The sequence below is a fragment of the Antechinus flavipes genome, chromosome 5, assembly GCF_016432865.1.
Source record: "Antechinus flavipes isolate AdamAnt ecotype Samford, QLD, Australia chromosome 5, AdamAnt_v2, whole genome shotgun sequence".
NCBI lineage: Eukaryota > Metazoa > Chordata > Mammalia > Dasyuromorphia > Dasyuridae > Antechinus > Antechinus flavipes.
This window is the reverse complement of record NC_067402.1, coordinates 72,255,977-72,278,495: the sequence shown is the minus strand read 5'-3', so window position 1 is coordinate 72,278,495 and position 22,519 is coordinate 72,255,977.

Here is a 22,519-nt window from a genome sequence, read left to right as displayed (position 1 = left end):
GCTGTATTTTTTAAAAAAAATATATCAATTTGAATCTATGCTGATCCTGCTTGCTAAGTGAGCAACTAGAAACAGTTCAAAGATCACCTTAGATACTATATACATGACAACATATTTATGACTATATGCAGGCAACATTTTAACCAACATGTTTTCTTCAGTTTCCTTAGTTGTAAGTAGTAATAATACCACTTCAACTGTTGAGGATCAAATGAAAATGCTGGGCCTAAAGTAGGTATTCTTTCATTCCTTACTTTTGAAAGCTTGCTATGAAACTGGGAGGGAAAAGAAGAAATCCAAAGAGAAGATTTAAATTCTTAAGGATTTATACTCCCACTGTGCAATTGTCAGGCTTCAAAGCCATATAATTTCTTAAAGTTCAGGTTGTATACGAGAGAGAACAATTCCCCAGTCACAAATATATCAGAAACTATAGTGGTTCAATTAGGAGAATGGTAACCATTTCACTGAAAAATGATAGCTCAGCTTGCTGTGTGTTGAAACATAAAGTCAGACTTCATAGAAGGAAAAAGGAGTGAGCTTTGTGGAGAGGAAAGAAAATGTGCTGCTAGAGAAATAAAGAAAATGGACCTGGTCAGTCAGGACTCAAACTAGACTCCACTGTTCTCACTAATCATTAAAGTCACATAATATTTGAACATGCAATTGGGAGAATAACTACAGCATCTGCTTCACAACACTGCCTTAGGTTCAAATGAGATAAAGTCTTTTGGTGAAGATGTATTACCTTGTGGGGTCACAAGTTTGAGCACATATGGATCCTTACACATAACAAAGCCTACTATAGAATGAGTATATAATAAATGCTTATTCAATTGAACTACTCTGAATAAAATCCAATAGTTAAAATGGCTTAGAGCAGGGATTTTAAACTTGGGGGTTATGAGCTTTTCTTTTTTATATTGTTAATGATATTTAAATTTATAGAGAAGTAGCATGGCATAATAATGATCTCCTTTTATAAAGTAGAAGGAATTGCCTCACTAGAAAGGCCTCCAAATCTACTATTTGGTTGAGTTTTCATCAATATTCAATCATTTTTTCCTAATCTGAAACAATCTTTATTTTTTTTGTTACTTCATAGTAACTCAAACTGCAGCCCTTCTTAGTAAGGTTTCATTAAAATAAAACACATATACATATACAGGATTCTTAGAGACTTGGGGAGATCTGGGCTGTGAACTCACCAAGCATTGGCTGAAAATAAACAGATACACTAATAAAATATATAGTTTTGTTTCCTCATGCATTGCTCACCTTCTCCTGGGAGGTAAATTCCTTTAAGATCTTCAGCCACTAAAAAAAAAAAAAAAGAAAAAAAAAAAAAAAGACAGTGATTATTCACCCAATCTTGGAACTCTTCAGTTGAGAGAGCTAGTAGAAAGAAGTAAGCAATATGTGGCAGACCAGGTCAGTTTTCCCCATACACTGGAGGCACTTTTAGTATAATGCCTTTAACCTACTTGGCAGCTTTCTCATTCTGAACGGATATATGGATTTTGTAGTAAACAATGCTCCACATTCAAGTTTGTTGTGCTATATCTGTGAATGGTTTGACGTGTGTGTATTTCTCACACAAGCTTTTTTCAAAGCACAGCAGTTCTTATATTGCAACTACCATCAACATTCAAAGTATATTATCAGAATTCCATGTGAAAACCATCCAGTGCAATTCAAGAAGACATACCCTATTCCTTTGGGAATTGATAATAGAGAATTTAAGGGTTCTAAGTAGAAATATGGCAGTGTTTTTGAGCATAAATCTTTCTGTTTTAATTCAGTCTTACAGAGGTTTTGAAATCCCTATTTCTGTAAAATTAAAAACAAAAAAAAAGTGAAATCTGCTTTTTGGCCTGGTTTCCAGAAGTACTTTTAAAGATTTAATTGCCTTTTCTGTCATTATACAAGAGGGAAAGAAAGAAAAAATACTTCTTTAAGTCACCATTTCTGGAGCCCACATTAGTGAAGGATAAAAAGGAACTTCTCAAGCTCAGATTTGAACTTAGTTCTCAAATAATGAATACCATGGGTAATAGAATTTATGTTGTATTTTTGGCAATGGTACCCACGTCAAACATGTCTTTCCCAACAGTCAAGATGACAAAAATTTCACTATTTGAATTTTTTTTTTGTGTGGAATTTGTGAATATTAAAGAGATCAATTTTTTTTTGGAAAAATAACTCTGGAAGCCATAAGCATCTCACACTTTAATACTGCTCTTTAATTTTTTTCATGGATTCTTCAACAGAAATACAATAGACTGTATAGCTATGATACTGATAGGATGGTTCTCACCAATAGAGGCTACAAGAATAATACACAAAATAAGAATCTGGTAGAGATGAAATGATATGTGGTAATAAAGGTATTAAGAAAAGAAAATTGAAAACAAATTTAACCTCAGTTGTCTTTTCCTGTGGTCCTTCCAGGGATGTAGTCAAGAAGGTTGTAAAACTCCTGGACTCTTTTGGTAAATGTCGGTGTGAATATCCCTGTGTTCATCAGTTAGGGCTATACTAAAGATCCCTTAACCCCTCTTCTCACTTCTTTATTCTAAATCTATTCCTTTAAAAGTCCACATTAGCAGTATTTTTAGGTAATATTACTATTCTTTCATTTCTGATGGTATGATCTAGACACTATCACTTTATAGCATACTTCAACTTTAAAGATTTTTCAGACATTTTTAATAGTAAGAATAATGAAACTGACTTCAAGAAATATAACATTTTTCTTTGATGAGACAAATTTTTGCCCCCAACTTGAACTTTACCTGGTTGTTCTTGAGAAACTAAAGCAAATATTTCAGCCATTCCTCCTTGCCAACTACTTTTCACTTACAGTTGGATGCCTTACATTTTCACTTTGTTGCCAAAATCACAGACAAAAACTTCAGACAATATTCCTCAGCCCATTTGTTGAGGTAGAGAGAAAGTATACAGAATTTTACAAGTTCGAGCTCTTTCAAATCAACCTTCTTATTTTATAGATTAGGAAATTGAGACCCATAGAGATCAAGATTAAGTGACTTACCAAAGATCCCATAGCTAGTAAAAGATAGTGTGAAATTCGAAACATGACTTTCTCACTCTAAATCCGAAATGTCACATTGCAATTAAAATTTCCAAAACTTAAACTGGAGAACATCTGTCTTAAAAATCATCAAGAAGTTACAAACTAGTCAAACTTTAGGCTATGTAGCCTATTTCGATGCTTCATTCTGGTGAAAAGGTGACACTATTTTTTCTAAGGTTAGGCTGATCAAATTTATGCTTTGGAAGGTTCTACCATCCCAGGGAAAAAAAAGTCTCAAATATAGCCAATAAAGAGACTGAATCTGACTTCCAAGGTTTAGTTTATCAAATCATGGAAAGGCATATGAAGATAGCTAACCACTTGGTGATGAAACAAAGAAAAATCTTAAATATCTCTGTCATAAGCAGTCTCTTTTCACACATACAGGGATAATGCCTGACTCACTGGTTGGGTGTTGTCCTTCATTCTCTCTCTCTCTCTCTCTCTTTTTTTTTTTTTTAATAATGTTTTATTGACAGAATCCATGCCAGGGTAATTTTTTATAGCCTTATCCCTTGCACTCACTTCTGTTCCGATTTTTCCCCTCCCTCCCTCCACTCCCTCCCCCAGATGGCAAGCAGTCCTTTACATATTAAATAGGTTACAGTATATCCTAGATACAATATATGTGTGCAGAACCGAACAGTTTTCTTGTAGCACAGGGAGAATTGGATTCAGAAGGTATAAATAACGTGGGAAGAAAAACAAAAATGCAAGCAGTTTATATTCATTTCCCAATGTTCTTTCTTTGGGTGTAGCTGCTTCTGTCCATCCTTGATCAGTTGAAACTGAATTAGTTCTCTTTATCGAAGAGATCCACTTCCATCAGAATACATCCTCAAACAGTATCATTGTTGAGGTATATAATGAGCTCCTGGTTCTGCTCATTTCACTTAGCATCAGTTCATGTAAGTCTCGGCAGTCCTCTCTGTATTCATCCTGCTGGTCATTCCTTACAGAACAATATTATTCCATAACATTCATATACTACAATTTACTCAACCCTTCTCCAATTGAAGGGCATCCATTCATTTTCCAGCTTCTAGCCACTACAAACAGGGCTGCCACAAACATTTTGGCACATACAGGTCCCTTTCCCTTCTTTAGTATCTCTTTGGGGTATAAGCCCAGTAGATACACTGTTGGATCAAAGGGTATGCACAGTTTGATAACTTTTTGAGCATAGTTCCAAATTGTCTCCAGAATGGCTGGATGTGTTCACAATTCCACCAACAATATATCAGTGTCCTTGTTTTCCCACATCTCCTCCAACATTCCACATTATCTCTCCCTGTCATTCTAGCCAATCTGACAGGTGTGTAGTGGTATCTCAGAGTTGTCTTAATTTGCATTTCTCTGATTGATAATGATTTGGAGCATATTTTTATATGGCTATAAATAGTTTTAATTTCTTCATCTGAGAATTGTCTGTTCATATCCTTTGACCACTTATCAATTGGAGAATGGCTTGATTTCATATAAATTAGAGTCATTTCTCTATATATTTTGGAAATGAGGCCTTTATCAGAACCTTTGACTGTAAAAATGTTTTCCCAGTTTATTGTTTCCCTTCTAATCTTGTCTGCATTTGTTTTGTTTGTACAAAAACTTTTCAATTTGATATAATCAAAATGTTCTATTTTGTGGTCAATAGTGATCTCTAGTTCTTCTTTGGTCATAAATTCCTCCCTCTTCCACATATCTGAGAGGTAAACTATCCTATGCTCTTCCAATTTATTTATAATCTCATTCTTTATACCTAGGTCATGAACCCATTTTGACCTTATCTTGGTGTACAGTGTGTGGGGGTCAATGCCTAATTTCTGTCATACTAATTTCCAATTTTCCCAGCAATTTTTGTCAAATAATGCATTTTTATCCCAAAAACTGGGATCTTTGGGTTTGTCAAACAACATATTATTAAAGTTAATGGCTGTTTTGTCCTTTGAACCTAACCTATTCCATTGATCAACTAGTCTATTTCTTAGCCAATACCAGATGGTTTTAGTAACTGCTGCTTTATATTATAATTTTAGATCTGGTACAGCTAGGCCACCTTCATTTGATTTTTTTTTTCATTAATTCCCTTGAAATTCTTGGTTGTTCTTCATTCTCAAAGAAGACCAAAATGACATCACTATTTTAGAGTCTAGTTGCAGTGTGTTGGACTATGGCTGATCAGACCAATAGGAGCTCAAAATGCTCTGCCACAGGTGAAACACAAATGGTCACTATGAACATTTGGGATGGCTTCTTTGACTTTGGGCAACTCAAGATTCTTCTGAGCTAATTCAATTCTGCTTTGTTTATATAGCACATCACTTTCTCTGATTGAGAGCATGCCATCCTGGGCAGTTCTGTGCCAGTGTCTCCTATGTCATATAATCAATTCTAAAATTATTAAGAGAAACCTTGGGGGTGTCCCTGTATCACTTTTTCTACTGCTTGATTGGTGTTTAAATGATAGCAATTCAATTAGGTTTCTTGTTTGTTTATAAACTGTTAATAAATTTTAAATAAAGTTTATAAACTGTTAATAAATTGTAATATAACTGATAGTATAATCAATATGAAATTGTGTTCCAATGACTAATAAATAGAAATGTTGAGGAAGGAGCTACAGCAGATGAATCTTAAATTTGCCCTAAATAAAGGCAGAAATAAGCAATTTACTACTAAATATAAAGATCTTAGAGTTCTAAAGGAACTTGTAGAGTTCTAAAAGGAAATGACAGAGTAGATTTTAATATTCATCCAAAAGAAACAGAAAATATTTTATGTGAAATAGTGATACTAATGTTAATAATTTTCAAAAAATCTTAAAAACAAATTCAGCTAATCATCAATAATCAGAGAAACCAAATTAATAAAGTTGTGGGACTAGTTTCCAGAAAAAAAAAATAGGCAATCTATAAAAAATTATCAAGCCCTACTAAGTACCAGACAGCTGCTAAGAATTTGGAACAATAATAATAATAATAATGAACAATGATTTTTATTTAAAGCCTGAGAAATGGCAGGAAAGGAGGGGCAAATGATTTTTCCTGCCCTCAAGGAACTCACAATCTAGTTGGGAAGATAACATGATAACATATGTATAAACAAGCTAGCTAAGGGATCAGAAAAAATAATTAGCAGAGGGAAAGCACTAGAAATAAGAGGTATTAGAAAGGCTTTCTAGAAAAGATGTAATGTTCATTTAGACCTAAAAAATGATAACTAGTTGAAATTAAGGAGGGAGAGCATTCCAGGCAAGAGAGATAGCAAGAAAAAAAAAATGCACTGTGACAAGATGAGGAATGTCTTGCTATTTGGACAATCAGGAAGTAAAGGAAAGATTAGAAAGGTAGAAGGTGATGAGCTTTTGAAGAACTTTGAATGTCAAATAGAGAATTTTGTATTTGATCCTGGAGACAATAGGGGAATCACTAGAGCTTATTCAGTAGGAGGATGACATAGACCTTCACTTTAGGAAAATCAGATTTGTGACTGAATAGAAGATGAATTAGAATAGGAAGAGACTTGAGACAGATAGATCTACCAGCAACTTATTGTAATATTCCATTCATGAGAAAATGAAGTTCTGCATCAATATGCTGACAATATCAGAGGAGAGAAGGGCCATATTTAAGAGATGTTGTAAATGTGAAATCAGTATCCTTTGGCCACAGATTGAAATATGAAGGAAGAGATAGCAAGGAGTACAGGATGACTCCAAGATTGCTGAGGGACAGGAAAGGCAGAGAGAGGGGAGATGAAACAGGGGTGGGGAGTGGGGGGTGGAGAAAAATAATGAATTCTGTTTTGAAGAACATGCTAAGTTTAAAATATCTGTTGCACATCCAATCTGAAATGTTTGAAAGACAGATAAAGATGTGATAGCAGAAGTAGATTTGTGTACTGTCAGTATAGACATGATACTTAAAGTCATAGGAGTTAATGGGATTATTGAGGAGATTTTATATACAGAGAAGAGACACCTATGGTTAGAGGGCATGATCTGCATGAAGAGATTGAAAAGGAGAAATTCATAGATTAGATGAAAATGGTATCCTGAAAACTTAGAGAGAAGAAAGTATTGAGGAGGAGGGGCCTACCATCAGTGTGAGAGATATCAAAGAGAATGAGCATTGAGAAGAAGCCATTGGCTTTAGCAACTAAGAGATAAATGCTATTTTGAAAGGAAAAGTTTTGTTGGAATAAAAAGATCAAAAGCAAGATTGAAAGGGATGAAGAAAATAAGAAGAAAAACATTGAGGCACCACTTGTAGGCATTTTTTTTTCTAGAAGTTTAGCTATCACACTTTTACATTACATATAAATCTGTGAATTGCTGATGCTGCTGTAGAGAGTCCTAGACTTTAGAGAATACACTTTGATCCAGATGTGCCACTATTAGGCCTATATCAGAGAAAAAGAGAGAAAGAGAGATCAAGGAAAGAGGAAAAGTTTTTCATAAGTGAAAAACTATTTATTGTAGAATTTTTCACAAAGGAAAAGAACTGGAAACCAGGAGATGCTTAGAAATTTGAATCTGGCTGAGCAAATTATAGGATAAGAATAAATAGAATACTATTTATATTAAGAAATCATGAAATGATATTAGAAACACTTCAGAAAGCATATATTAACTAACGTAAAATGAAGTACATAGAACCAGGAGAACATCTGAGAGTTTGATAACATTTTGAAATGAACAATTTTAGAAAACTAAAGAACTCTAATTAATGCAGTGGTGAATTTTGATGTTTGAAGACTGACTACTAATGGAAAATGTTATATACCTACTCAGAGAAGTAAATGACTAAACAGACAGAATGAGTCATATTTGGCCAAAGTGAGAATATTTTGCTTGAATATAAGTATATTTGTTTATTTTTTTTTCTTTTTCAATGTAGGGAGTTTGTAATAGAATGGACACAAAGGAAATTATTTTAATTGAAAAAAAAAGATTTAGAAAAATAATCATTTCAGCTGACAGTTCTCAGTTGCTGAGGATGAAATGTTGGAGAAATTCAATGAAAAACTTAGAAAATATGTTAAATCAAGGACTCTGATAACTTTAAGGCCAAAAGGGGAGGAAAGGTGATATTAACAAAAAAATACAGAATATTAGGGTTCAATGAATAAAAAAGATAAGAAGCCAAAGATTATATAGATGATAGAAACTTGAAGCCATGAATACTTCTAAAAAAAAAAAAAAAAGAAATGGTAAATGTTGGACATAATGGGTATCATAGATTATCATAAAGTATAAAATTGATTACATATTAACATAAAGGAAAAGATGTGGCAATGGCAATCACTTATGAATCATCTGTCCTTGTATTATTCAGACTACTTTCTCAGGAAAGCTAGAGCAAAGATTTTAACTCATAAGAAAAAGAATACTAATTAGAAAATATGTGGCATGAAATTATCAGGAATTAAGTCTGAAATTATATTTAGATAAAAAGTTTTAAAATAATCTTTTTTGTTTGTTTTCTTTCAATGATACTGAATTTCTGAATCAACATCTCATTTATGGACTTCCCTGACAAGTGCACAATAAATAGATTATGTCTTTGAACCAAGAAGGCCTGAGTTTGAATCTTGCCTCACATGTTTACTAGGTGTGTTTGTTTATAAAAGTCACTTACAAATTTTAAGCCTCAGTTTCTTGTTCTACAAAATAAGTGTAACAATAGCACCCACTTCAAAAAAATTCCCATGAGAATAAATTATGCATTTTAGTGTGAGTGAATATATTTTGGAATATGGTGGTAGCTATTCTACTGTAGAAATGAATTTGTTCTTCCACTTGCCTCTGTATATGAATTGTTCTGCCAGTTTCATTACAACCATAACTGCCAACAGGAATGGTAGGAATTAAATGTCAAATATACAAATGCAGAGCATTATAACTAAGCATTTTGGAGATTAACAAAGTGATGATAAATCAATTTTCTATCTCTCTGAACTAGGCATCATATGAAAGGCTATATTTTATTGTATCCATATCATACTTAGATAACAGTTTTATTCTTATCATTCCTTCATCCAATGTAACAGCCTACCTAAATAGGATCACAATGGAAGATATACATTAATTTGAAATTAGCATTCTCAGTTTAGGATCCTAAGTCAATCAGCTATAGTCCCTGCTTTGTTACCTATCAAAAGAAAAATCCATCTTAATTTTCCAGAAATAATGGGCAAAAATGCAGGCTTTGAAGTTAAGAACTCTCTGATACAAATATTACAACATCTATAAATAAATATTGCAAGCAAAGGAAGAAGGAAGACAATGTGAATTTTGAAGATAATCAATTTGTTCTTGATTGATTTAAAAGACAAATAAGAAGGGTGAGAATAGAAGTTATGGCTAATATAGAAGAAATAATTGGCAGAATTGAAAAGTTTGGATCAATGATGAAAATTTAACAAAAGAAAATAGAGTAACATTTGGTATTCAAATATATGGAAGTCAAAGAATGTGAAAGATAAAATAGTAATAATAAGATCTCCATATATGGCAAACATATTGTATTCAAATTCATATTTGAAACACCTTAAGGAGTAAGGGATTCATAGAAAATTGTGAGAAGTCAAAAATCTGAATACCATAATGCAAAAAAAAAAAATTACCCATAACTTCTGAACAACAGGGCTAGAGGAACACAAAAAAATCTAAGATGAAAACTCTAAAACATATGGTGATTAAATTTTAAAATCTCCTAGAGAAAAAAAAATTACTAGTTACAAAGAAAAAAAAAGGCTTAAATTATAAAGGAAAGAAAATTCAAAACATCAGAAGATCATTTGGAACCCAAAAGAAAATGTAGCGGTGATTGGAATGTGTTCCCAAAAGTAATGGAGTTCAAAAGGCAGAACAAGATTACCTACTGTTCAAATTTAAGCCTAAGTGTAAATGAAAATATGGGGGAGGAGGAGTAAAAATAAAGACATAGTCTCAACATTTATTGAAAACACAGGAGACATGAAGTTTGTTGGGTTTTTTTTTCTTTTTCAATAGCTCAGACACAAAGATATAAAAAAGATTAAATATTATAATAATAAGAAGATAATAATAATAAAAAACAGAGATAATTAAGAGATTTCTTTTTCAATGTATCCAGGAAAATAAGGTTGAAAGCAGAATTCAAATAGAAGCAATACTGGAGAAACAGCTCTCACAGCATCTGTGTATAAATGAATCTTTTTTTTTTTTTTTGAAGGGCTAAATTATAGGATTGGAGGACATTTAAGAAAGGTAAATGGAGGAAGAAGATAGAGGAGAATATGTAAAGTATTCTAATTCAGAGAAAATAAGTCTCACAGTCTCTCATATGAAGGAAATATATATTTTGTGAGAAGAGAAGATGAATTGAAGCAATGGCTTAACAAAGTGTGAAATCTTCTTATTATGGTAGCAAGCATATCACTGATGAGAAAAGGAATATGTTTTATAAAAAGAAATGGGGAGTTTATACTGGATATTATCTGTATGTATTTAAGATTTAGAGAGATCACTCATTCTTTCTTAGGAAAAGGAAAATCAGAATTTCCAAGTGAGGGGGCACAGTTAAAGAACTAGATATAGAGACAAAAAGAATCATTTTCCTATGTTCATATCTGACCTCAGACATAGTAGCATATGACCCTGGAAAGATCACTTAACCCTATTTACTTCAGTTTCTTCATCTATAAAATGAACTAGAAGAAAATGGCAAACTACTACAGTATCTCCAGGGTTACTGGAATGTCTGACATGTCTAATAAACAATAACTGAAAATGAGGCCAGGACATCCTGGACCCAAAGAAACAATTTTGAGGCAAGTAAGAAAAGAAAATGGCCAAGGGTAGGCTAAAGGAGAAAAGAAAAGAGCTGTATGTGATTCTACACAGTAAGTGACATAGTTACAGTTCTACTTGGGTCAATATCCCCTTTATAACTTCAGGAATTGGTATTTCTAAAAGTGAGGAAAAACAGAAAAAGGAGGGAGCAGATAACAAAATCTACATAAATAATGATTACAGCAATGTAATGAAAAAATAAAGGCTCAAAAGAATCTAGAGAATATTCTCATGACCACCATTTTTTTTTTTAATAAAAGTGGGAGGTCTACACTTGTTGCACATATTTTCAGATTTTTTTCAAGTATTAATTAGTCATTTTTCTCATGTTCTTGTTATCTTAAAATACTATTTTTTAATAAAGCACAGTTTTCTGGCAAGGAAAATGGGATGGAAAAAACTATGTGTTTTTAAAAAGACAATCATGTTTGTCTTTAAAAATCAATTTTAAAAAATATATTGACTTAGTTTATCAGGACTTTGTTTTTAAAGACTCCTAATTATTTTCCCCATTTTCCATTATCAGCCTTCCAATAAGTGACCTCATCAAACAGTGAGGCAATGGGGGAAAAATCCCATTCTCCAATCCTTCCATGATCCCATTAATAGTTTTGATCCCAAGTTAAAATATTTCAATGAGCTTGATTTCTCCAAAACTAATTCCCTTTCCTCAGTTCAGAATGAGTTGACAGTATAGAATTCAGTCTATGAATTACTTTCCAGAGTTAAAATTTTGCATGAATTGTTTTTTTAATTGTTATAATCTTTCTTGAACACAGTCACTCTTTTATTTAAAAATTTCCATTAGTATTTTCAGCATGACAAGAAAATCCAAGAGAGGGTATATGAACAAGTTTCCAATTTCTTCATGATCTCTCTCAAAACAAAGTAGAATAGGTGGCATTGCCAATGGAAAGCTAGTGGAGAATTTGAAATAAGCATGCAGGACTGAATTACTGAATTGTGCAATACCTTCCTCTAAGAGTTCTTCAGTATAAATGGTCATTAATCATGTTTCACTGAAGGACCAGGATGCAGGCAAGGTTCAGGAAGAAGTAAATTTTATCCCCTTCCAAACTAGCCTTCATCTCATAATGTACTCTTGCATATAGTGGCAAGATGCCCTGTGGGGCTCTTTTCCTTCCTCTGAGCTTCAGGAGCCAGTTTAAAAGCTGGGCATTCTACCATGGTCATATTAAGCATCTTATGTGAGATAGAAATCTCCAGGAAGGATGTGTACTCGATGGATGGAGCCTCTTTGCAATAGTCCTTTTTGAAGCTTAGATTTGCTCTTCTTTTCCAGAGATTCCACCCCCAGACAACTGTGGTCCAAAGGACTGTGCCAAATGCCAAAAGGAAAAGGTCACTACAGTTCCCGTTACCCATTAGGCATAACCCATTGTTACTCCCTCAACTTGTCCAATTTAATCAGCACACAGACCTTAAAACTGTCAGCTAGTATTAATCTCAAAGGGACCAAAAAGGAATATGGGCTGAACAAACCTACACAAATATAAAGAATCCCCTTGTCCTGCCACTCTACTCTATTGGAAAATACTTTATTATTTTTGGAAAACAGATCGACTTCATAGAAAATTCATGCTTATTATTATCAGTAAGTCAGAGTGGGCTTTCCACTAAATTACATTTTGAGTCAGTAATGCTTTTAAACAGGAAAAAGAGAAAGATGAAAAGAAAAGAGAAAGCAAATTATTCTCTAGTCCAATGGATTCTGAGGACAGGTATTGTAATCTTTCCCAAAAACCTTTTTATTAAGGGGATTTTTACAGTTTCCATAATCATTTTGAAAGGGGGATTTAGGTTACATCTTTTCAGGACAATGCCAGAGTTTCATTTTTGGCAGATGATCTATAATATTTAGTTGTGCTAAAGTTTTGTTGTTGTTTCCTGAGTATGAGGCAAAATTATAGGGCATTGAACTGTTTTTAAGTGCTATGATGCCCAGGAAGATCACTTCATCAACACAAAATAGTTTCAATCAAGTTTAACTGGATTGAAATTACTCAAGAGGCTATTTTGTAAGAGCTATCAAATTTTAGAACTATCAAAAATCTTGGAGGCTTTCCTCCCTCTTTCATGTGGGAACAATTGCAAACCATGATTTTTGCCTAGAATTAAAACCCCGGCCCTGGGTCAGAGGAGAGTTAAGTCCATTGTGGGTCTCTTGGACTTTTGAGCTGACACAGGGGAGACAGCAGCTGAGCAGGAATCTTTCAAAGCACAGCATCTTGTTATGCAAACATTTAATTAAGGGAACTCCTCCCAAAGGCCAGTGATCATTATCTAGTCCAAGGTAGCATTTTTAAAGGGTCAACATAGCTATCCATTCATATCATCAGACTGTATTTTTGACATGGGTATATTATAGAATACTTTTTTTTTAACCATTGGAAGAAAAAACTGCTTTTTTTTTTTTTTTTTTTTTTTTTTTTACCATTTCAATCCAAATTCATAATCAAAATTGAACCATAATCAGCCTATTTAAAATTTTTGTTTTGTTTTGTTTTCCCTGTATATCTTAGCTTCACTGCTTCAGGAGTAGAACTTGACACTATAGTGTTGTTGTTGTTGTTTTTAATCTACCATGTTTCCCCGATAAAAAGACACTGTCTTATTATTTTTTTGGACAGAAAAACACCAGAGGGCTTATTTTCAGGGGAGGGCTTATTTTAATGAACATTGCCAGCAATCTTAATAAACAGGTAAATGTGAACAAAAAAAAGTACCTTTATTCAATAATGATCATGTCATCTTCTTCAACAACATCATCATAAGTGTCCATACCCTGAATTCCATCCTAGATGTCTTGCGCCTCTATTTCCTTCAGAAGAAGTGGACCCAATCTTTCATGTCCAGCAATATAGCTCTCTTTAAATGAACATGTCTTGTCCAGGTAACCTGCTCATAGTGCCTTGGCGACACAGCTGTCAGTAATTTTATCCCATGACTTCTTCAACCAAGTCACAACTTCTTGCATACAGGGCTTCACAAAGTTTCCACGCTGATTTCTTTCCATTCTATTTTCAATGTAGTCATTGACTTCCATGTGCAAATCATCCTTGAATGGTTTGTTTATTGCAATATCAAGGGTCTGGAGATAGGCAGTCATTCCTGCAGGAATCAGTACTTGATCTGTTCTTCTCTATGCAAGGAAGTTCTTAATTTCTTTAGCATGGTGAGTGCTGCTTTTATCCTCCATCATGCCCCCTCACTCCCGCTTACATATTGGGTTTTTATGTTGTCCTGCCTCAGTTCTCCTCCGCGGCACTGCTCTCAATGGCGCCAGCAAGCAAATCACTGGGGAACAACAGAATGACGCGCTTGCTGCTACAGTTCTGATTGGATGCAGCTCGAGCATGGTGTGTGTTTCACTGGGGGGGGGGGGGGAGAGGGGGTGAGGAGGGACAGTGCATACAGAGGGTACTGTAATGTAGCGTGTAGCACAGGGGATCACCTTCACTAGAGTAGCAATCTCAAAATAGGGCTTATTTTTTGGGGAGGGCTTAGTTTAGAGGAATCTTACACAGTAAGGGGAGGGCTTATTTTCGGGATAGGTCTTATTATCAGGGAAACACGGTAGCTTATTTTTTCAGTTATACGAGGCTGGGGTGTGGGGTTTGATGTGAATTAAAATTCACTAATGTTACTGCCAATATCTTATTATAGCTTTGTTCATATTTTCTTTATTAATTTGGAATTTGGGGCATTTTGAATATATTAAGTGATTACTAGTATTTGTTTCTTGAGTACTTGCTGTTGCCTTATCAGGCAAAGGTTTTTTTTTTTTTAATTTCTTGATTTCTAGTATAGTTTTTTCAAACCCTTCAATTTTATTAGATGCTTTCTTGTCCAATCTGTGTTTTTTTTTTTTTTAATGTTAATGGATAATTAAATTTATTGGCATTTAAAATTGAGTTTCTGGGAAATGAGTGTGAACCACTACATAGTATTTCCAATCCCTCTATTTTTGTCCACCTGCATTTTTGATTTCCTTCTCAGGTTAATTTTACATTATTTCAAAGTTCGATTCTTCTTGTGCAGCAAAATAACTATATGGCTATATATTGTATTTAACATATACTTTAACATATTTAACATTTATTAGTCTACCTGCCATCTGGAGGAGGGGGTGGAGGGGGAAAGAGGGGAAAAGTTGGAAAGAAGATTTTTCAAGGGTCAATACTGAAAAATTGCCCATGCATATGTCTTATAAATAAAAAGCTATAATAAAAACTAAATAAAATTATTATTATTATTATTATTATTTTTGCCATTTGTCTCATTCCCCTCTCCCAAAAGTTATGGACTTTGTTTTCTCTTTCTTTCTTTTTTGTTGAGGTAATTGGGGTTAAATGACTTGCCCAGGATCCTATAGCTGGAAAGTGATAAGTGTTTGAGGCCAGTTTTGAACTGAGGTCTTCCTGACTTCAGGGCTGGTGCTCTATTCACTAAACCAACTAGCTGTCCCTCTTTCTTTTGCTCTAAATATAGTATAATGTCTTTCCAATTAATTTAGCTTAATCTTTTTAAATGTGGTCTATTCCCACTGGCTCTCTTCCCATGATCCAAATATCCTTTTCTGCTACTAATTTCTCTTTGGAAATTTGCATATTATTTTTTTCTTGTCTGCTTTCATTTTGAAATTAAATCTTCCTTTTTTTCCCCTCTCACTTGGAAAAGTATATTCTCTATTCTCCTCTCATTTAACTGGTCGTATTCATTATTTTGGTTTTGTTTAAAAACCAAAAACCTTTCATTTCTGTATTCTTTTCTATAGAGGATTTCTCTCATTTTTTTTTCACTTTCCAACCTCTTTTTTTTTTAACTCTAGATCTCTACTTCCTTGTTCATAACTTTTGTAATGATATAATCCCTCTCTACACTTTACACAATCAAGACTTCTGAGATAACAATTCTGGCCTCCCTTTTATTTATTTTTTATTTTTTTAAATAACTTTTTATTGATAGAAGTCATGCCAGAGTAATTTTTTACAACATTATCCCTTGCATTCACTTCTGTTCCGATTTTTCCCCTCCCTCCCTCCACCCCCTCCCCCAGATGGCAAGCAATCCTTTACATGTTGAATAGGTTACAGTATGTCCTGGATACAATATACGTGTGCAGAACCGAACAGTTGTGTTGTTGCACAGGGAGAATTGAATTCAGAAGGTATAAATAATCCAGGAAGGAAAACAAGAATGCAAGCAGTTTATATTCATCTCCCAGTGTTCTTTCTTTGGGTGTAATTGCTTCTGCCCATCTTTGATCAACTGAAACTGAATTAGTTCTCTTTATCGAAGAGATCCACTTCCATCAGAATACATCCTCAAACAGTATCATTGTTGAGGTATATAATGATCTCCTGGTTCTGCTCATTTCACTTAGCATCAGTTCATGTAAGTCTCACCAGTCCTCTCTGTATTCATCCTGCTGGTCAATCTTTACAGAACAATAATATTCCATAACATTCATATACCATAATTTACTCAACCATTCTCCAATTGATGGACATCCATTCATTTTCCAGCTTCTAGCCACTATAAACAGGGCTGCCACAAACATTTTGGCACATACAGGTCCCTTTCCCTTCTTTAGTATCTTTTTGGGGTATAACTGGCCTTCCTTTTAAGTAGTTTCTGGCACTGTTCTGTTGTACTTGCCTTGATTTTTTTTTTTTCATTGTGCCTCATGCTCAGAGCAATGCCAAATCCTACAGGTGACAGAGAGGGGAGTGAACCATAGTAGGATCCTTTCCCCACATCCTTTGGTGCAGCCCATAATGTATCTATATCTTTTCCATCGTATCGTTTCTTCATTTGCCTCAAAATATCTTGCTCAGGCCCATCCCTTCTCAACATGGTCTAGAACTTTACATTCTACAATCTTGAAACACGACATCTTTTCAAGCACCAAAAGTTGAGAAAACATTTTGCCAAATGTCTTCATGTCCCTTCACAGAATTCTTCATTCATAGGAGCATTCATAAATGAAGCATTCTCCCACCACAAAAAAGTATTATTTTTACCCCCTGTCCATTTCTTTCCTTTTCCTCCTCACTCCTCTGTAGAATCTTTTTTTTATTTTTCTGGTAGACCAAAATAATTACAGCTTCCCTATTGCTAGTCCTTGGTTTGAAATGGACACATCATATACCCTTCCCATCCCTATTATCCACATCTTCTTTAATGCAACCTTCTATTTCATAATGTAGTCTTTCTCTCTCAGTCTGTCTGTCTGTTTCTCAGTGTCTCTCCCTCTCGGGGTGTCTCTGCCTCTCTCTGTCTCTCTGTCTCTGTCTCTGTCTCTCTCTTGTCTCTCTCTTTTTCTCTCTCTCTCTTTTCTCTCTCTTTTTCCCTCTTTCTCTCCCTCCCTTTTTCCCTTCCTCCCTTCTCCCCTCTGTCTCTCTCTGTGTGTCTCTGTCTCTGTTTCTCTATCTTTGTTTCTCTCTCTCTGTCTCTCTCTCTGTCTCTCTGTCTCTGTCTCTCTCTCTGTCTCTCTGTCTGTATGTCTTTCTTTCTTTATCTGTCTCTCCCTCTCTCTTCCTTTCTCCCTCCTACACTCTCTCACTCCCTTTCTCTTTAACACACACACACATACACACCTCCCACCCCCACCACCCCACCATAAAATTATAAACAAATTTTCACCAGGTTCTATCTATGTTTGAGGCCTCCTTCTTCACTTATCTCCACCTCACTTCTGCCTTTACACTTGTTTCCTGGAATATATTTAGAAAGAAATCTCTAATTGGTTTCTCAGCTATCACCCACTTCTATTGGTTTCCTTATCTGTTGCATTCATTCACTTCTTTTGTATTTCTTTAGCCTGATATGTTTTTTTTTTTTTTTAATCTCTCCTGGGCTTTTTTCCCCTATTCTCTAATGTATTTTCTGGTGGGTATATAAATTTTATTCAAATTTATTTTGCCTTTTATTTGAAGATCCTTCCCCTGGTTGTTGGAATACACTGGAAATCTGTTGGAATACATGGGAGCCACCTGATAGTGGCTGCTGGAGGTCCAACCCAGAATGGATCTCCTTTTATAACAGGATGGAGACTGAAAGGCACTTGTTGTTCTCTGACCTCCTGACTGAGAAGCCATTGCATTGTCTGATCTGTCTCCTCTTCCCTCTGCCTCCAATTTATCTCATTTCCAATCTGCAACACCTGTGTCAGCAAAGGCTGCCCTGCAACTCCTTCAGATGTTATGATCCATAGCTGTGGAGGCTCTTGGAGAACTGACCTGTTCCTTAGCACCTGATTACTTGAAGAATTTGTTTTTGAATTTAATTGTTATATTTAACCACTTTATGCCTTAAATATACAGCCTTTTAGCTTTATTTTTTTCTGCATCTGATATATGAATTCATCCAATTGATATTGGTATCTAATTGGGACTATTTTCAGTAGTTTGAGGAAGTTTGTATATTATTTCTTGCATGATGATGTTATTTTTTTTTTTGGTAGACTGATGTTAACTTGTCTTTGAGATAATTATATTTACCTTGGACAGAAAGAATATTTTCTTTTAATGTATGTGTGTTATATGCTTGCTTTTCTTCTAGATCATTTTTTTTTCTGTATTTTGCATCCTCAAATGATTGTTCTCTATATATTTTCTTTGATAAATTTGCCATTGTTCTATTAAGTTTTTCTATTTTTCCTATTAAATTTTTTCCACATAAGCTACAAATTCTGTTGTCATAATTATCCTATCTCTTTTTAACCACTCAAGAAGAGTGTGCTGTGGTTCCATGCTTTTTTAAAATCTCCAGGGTCTTTTCTGTAATCAAGTGTTGAAACATCTTCCTTTGTTTTGTAGTATTTCTTCATAGACACTAAACTCATTTCGATATAGAGGCCAGATTTGTCTGCTGAGATATTTACTGTTGACTTACCAGTTTATCTTTAAGGTCTTTGATTTTCTTGATCCTGAGATTTTTGGTCATCTCGGATTTTTTTTCTTTTTATATTATATCCTCATCATTTTTAAACTCCATCCATTCTGATAATGGTTTTCCTAGGATCTGATTTATAAGGAATCTCATCTCCTACTAACCTAGGCAATTCATGATTCACTTGTCTAGGGTTCTGCCATAAGTGACTTTTAGGGGGACAGAACTAGTCTGGAATAAATGCTAAGATCTTTCTCTCAGGTTTAATAGATACTCATCAATTCTTCCTTCCCTTATAATATTCTGATTTGTTCCCTTGGTTTTTCAGCCTGATGTGGAAGTACATAGTATTGATATACTAGTGCCATTTCTGGCATTTAGAATTTTGACTTTTCAGCATCTGGCAGAAAAAGAGGTTGGGATTTGAAAAATCTTGATGGATATTTAATCTTTCTCTGTTGTTCTCTGTTGTTTATTGATGGCATATATAGATTCAGTGAAGCACAAACAAGAAGAATAATGAGACCTTCTATCTGAAGTCCATCCTCACTGTCATTAGCTCGAGTAGAAAATAAAATTTCATCTGTAACTATAACTCAGGCAATTTCTTTTTTTTAAGACCTAGACTGGTAGAAAGGTTTTAGGTTTGTGATTAGAAGACACAGGCTGAAATTCTCATCTTTTTCATTTATAATTGATAAAAGATAGAAATAAAAACAGTTGATAGAAAATAAATTTGAATATTTCATGATCCTGGGAAAAAATGGCATCAAGAATGATCTGCCATATGGCAAGGAGATTAGAGATAACAAAAGATCCTTTTTAACTATACTGGAAAAAAGGAAGAAAAGATTTTGCTGGTATTGATTTGGTTTTATAATTAATTGTATCTTTATAGAGAAGACTCCTACCTTAGGAAGAGTGAATAAACACACGTGGGTAAAGATGCTAGTTTTTGAATGTTTTGAAAATTAGAAAGCTTTTAAATTTTGGAACTTCAGGAAATAAAACATGTTGACATTTCTATAATTTGGAGAACATTATTTGCACTTCACTTTTTTATTTCACCTCTGTGAAAGAAATGTGTGAAAGTGATGTTTCCATAGGGTTAGTCTTCTTAGTGGCAAGAAAAGATTTCAACTGCAGCACCACCAGCAGTAAAAAGAGCTTTATAATTCTCATTTATAGTGTGTGACATGGAACTTTATTGTTGTTTATTATAGTTATTGTCACTTCAAGCAAGAAAAGATAGGATCATTAAATCACTGGAAAATTACTCATTTTTTTAAAACAAAATTATATATATTCTGTTTAGTATGCCTGGATATCCATATTATGGGATTTCTATAACAAGTTGTAAATGATGTGTGAAATGAAATATCTCTGCCCATCACTGAGGGAAAGACAATAAAGTATCAGATTTGGCCGTGTTAATTGCTCTAATATTCAGATCAGATATGCCCAGAAAGAAACAATAACACTAAAGTACCCTGGATTGAGATTGTTTCTTTTCTCTTTATAACTAACTCCAAAATCCCCCATCTTCTTTAACTCTTAATATCCCTTTTCAGAAATAATAATGGATTGTAATTATAGCACTTTATCATTTATAAAAAAAAATTCACATGATCTATTCCAGTCAAAATGCAATATTTTACTGTGGAAAAAGCACTGGATTTAGAACAAGATAACCTAAGTTCAAATCTTTGTTATTTTCTTCCTTTACTTAATCTCCCTGGATTTCAGTTTAAGCCTGAGTAAAATTAATAAATTTTATTAGATTGATAAGTTTTAACTTGAGGACTTTGAACATTTTTTTTTTAACTGTAACTATTTCAATGTAATTGAATCCATTGATCTTTATAGTTTCAATGAGGATTATATAGGATAGGTATTATTTTCCCTACCTTATAAAGTTTACCCATGATAAACCAACTGGTGACAGAAACATAAAAGATTGAATCATATTCTTATCTCATTTCTTTTTCAGCTTTATATACCTCAGATTCAATGGTATTAATAAAAATACCAGAAAAGCTTTTCTTTTTAAATAAGTAGTTCCTGGGGAAAAAACAAAAACAAAAACAAAAACAAAAATGCACACAATCACTAAATACTTTCACTAAAAGGTCAAACTTTTATCCTTTTTTTTCCATCTCTTCCCTGTTACCTGATAGAATGATTACATTACAATTACAAGTACATTACAATACATGGTGATTAAAACATTAAAATAGAAAGTGGATCGCATCAGTTTTATATGGGTGGGGAAATAATTAAATCTATTATCCCCATAGCATGTTTCCCCGATAATAAGACCTATCCCCAAAATAAGCCCTCCCCTTACTATGTAAGATTCCTCTAAAATAAGCCCTCCCCCGAAAATAAGCCCTATTTTGAGATTGCTACTCTAGTGAAGGTGATCCCCTGTGCTACACGCTACATTACAGTACCCTCTGTATGCGCCATCCCTCCTCACCCCCTCTTCCCCCCGCTCAGTGAAACACACACCGTGCTTGAGCTGCATCCAATCAGAACTGCAGCAGCGAGTGCATCATCCTGTTGTTTCCCAGTGATTTGCTTGTTGGCGCCATTGAGAGCAGTGCCGCGGAGGAGAGCTGAGGCAGGACAACATAAAAACCCGGTATGTAAATGTGAGTGAGGGGGCATGATGGAGGATAAAAAGGGCATGATGGAGGATAAAAGAAGAACTCAGCCAGCACTCACCATGCTAAAGAAATTAAGAACTTCCTTGCAGAGAGAAGAACAGATCAAGTAATGATTCCTGCAGGAATGACTGCCTATCTCCAGACCCTTGATATTGCAATAAACAAGCCATTCAAGGACCATTTGCACATGGAAGTCAATGACTACATTGAAAATAAAATGGAAAGAAATCAGCGTGGAAACTTTGTGAAGCCCTGTCTGCAAGAAGTCGTGACTTGGTTGAAGAAGTCATGGGATAAAATTACTGACAGCTGTGTCGCCAAGGCACTACGAGCAGGTTATCTGGACAAGACATGTTCATTTAAAGAGAGCTATATTGCTGGACATGACAGATTGGGTCCACTTCTTCTGAAGGAAATAGAGGCGCAAGACATCTAGGATGGAATTCAGGGTATGGACACTTATGATGATGTTGTTGAAGAAGATGACATGATCATTATTGAATAAAGGTACTTTTTTTTTGTTCACATTTACCTATTTATTAAAATTGCTGTCAATGTTCATTAAAATAAGCCCTCCCCTCAAATAAGCCCTCTGGTGTTTTTCTGTCCAAAAAAATATTAAGACAATGTCTTTTTATCAGGGAAACACGGGAAGTGGAAAATATGGAACTGAAACAAATCACTAGAAACAATAGAACTAAAAGATTTTGCCATCTTTCAAATGACATTACAAGAGAATATGCACATTCTTCACCATCATAGGAAACATTTACTGGAACTGAAAATGCATTAGTAAATAGAGATACTACAAATAAATGTAAAAAGGCAGATATAGTAAATATATACTCCATAGAAAAATTTGCAATTTGCAAAAATTTTAATTGTCTCAAGAACCACAAACAAATGAGGAAGACTTAGCAATTAAATGCTAATTTGGAACCATACTTAAAAAGATATTAAACTGTTCATACCTTTTCACTCAGTAGTGTTTCTACTGGG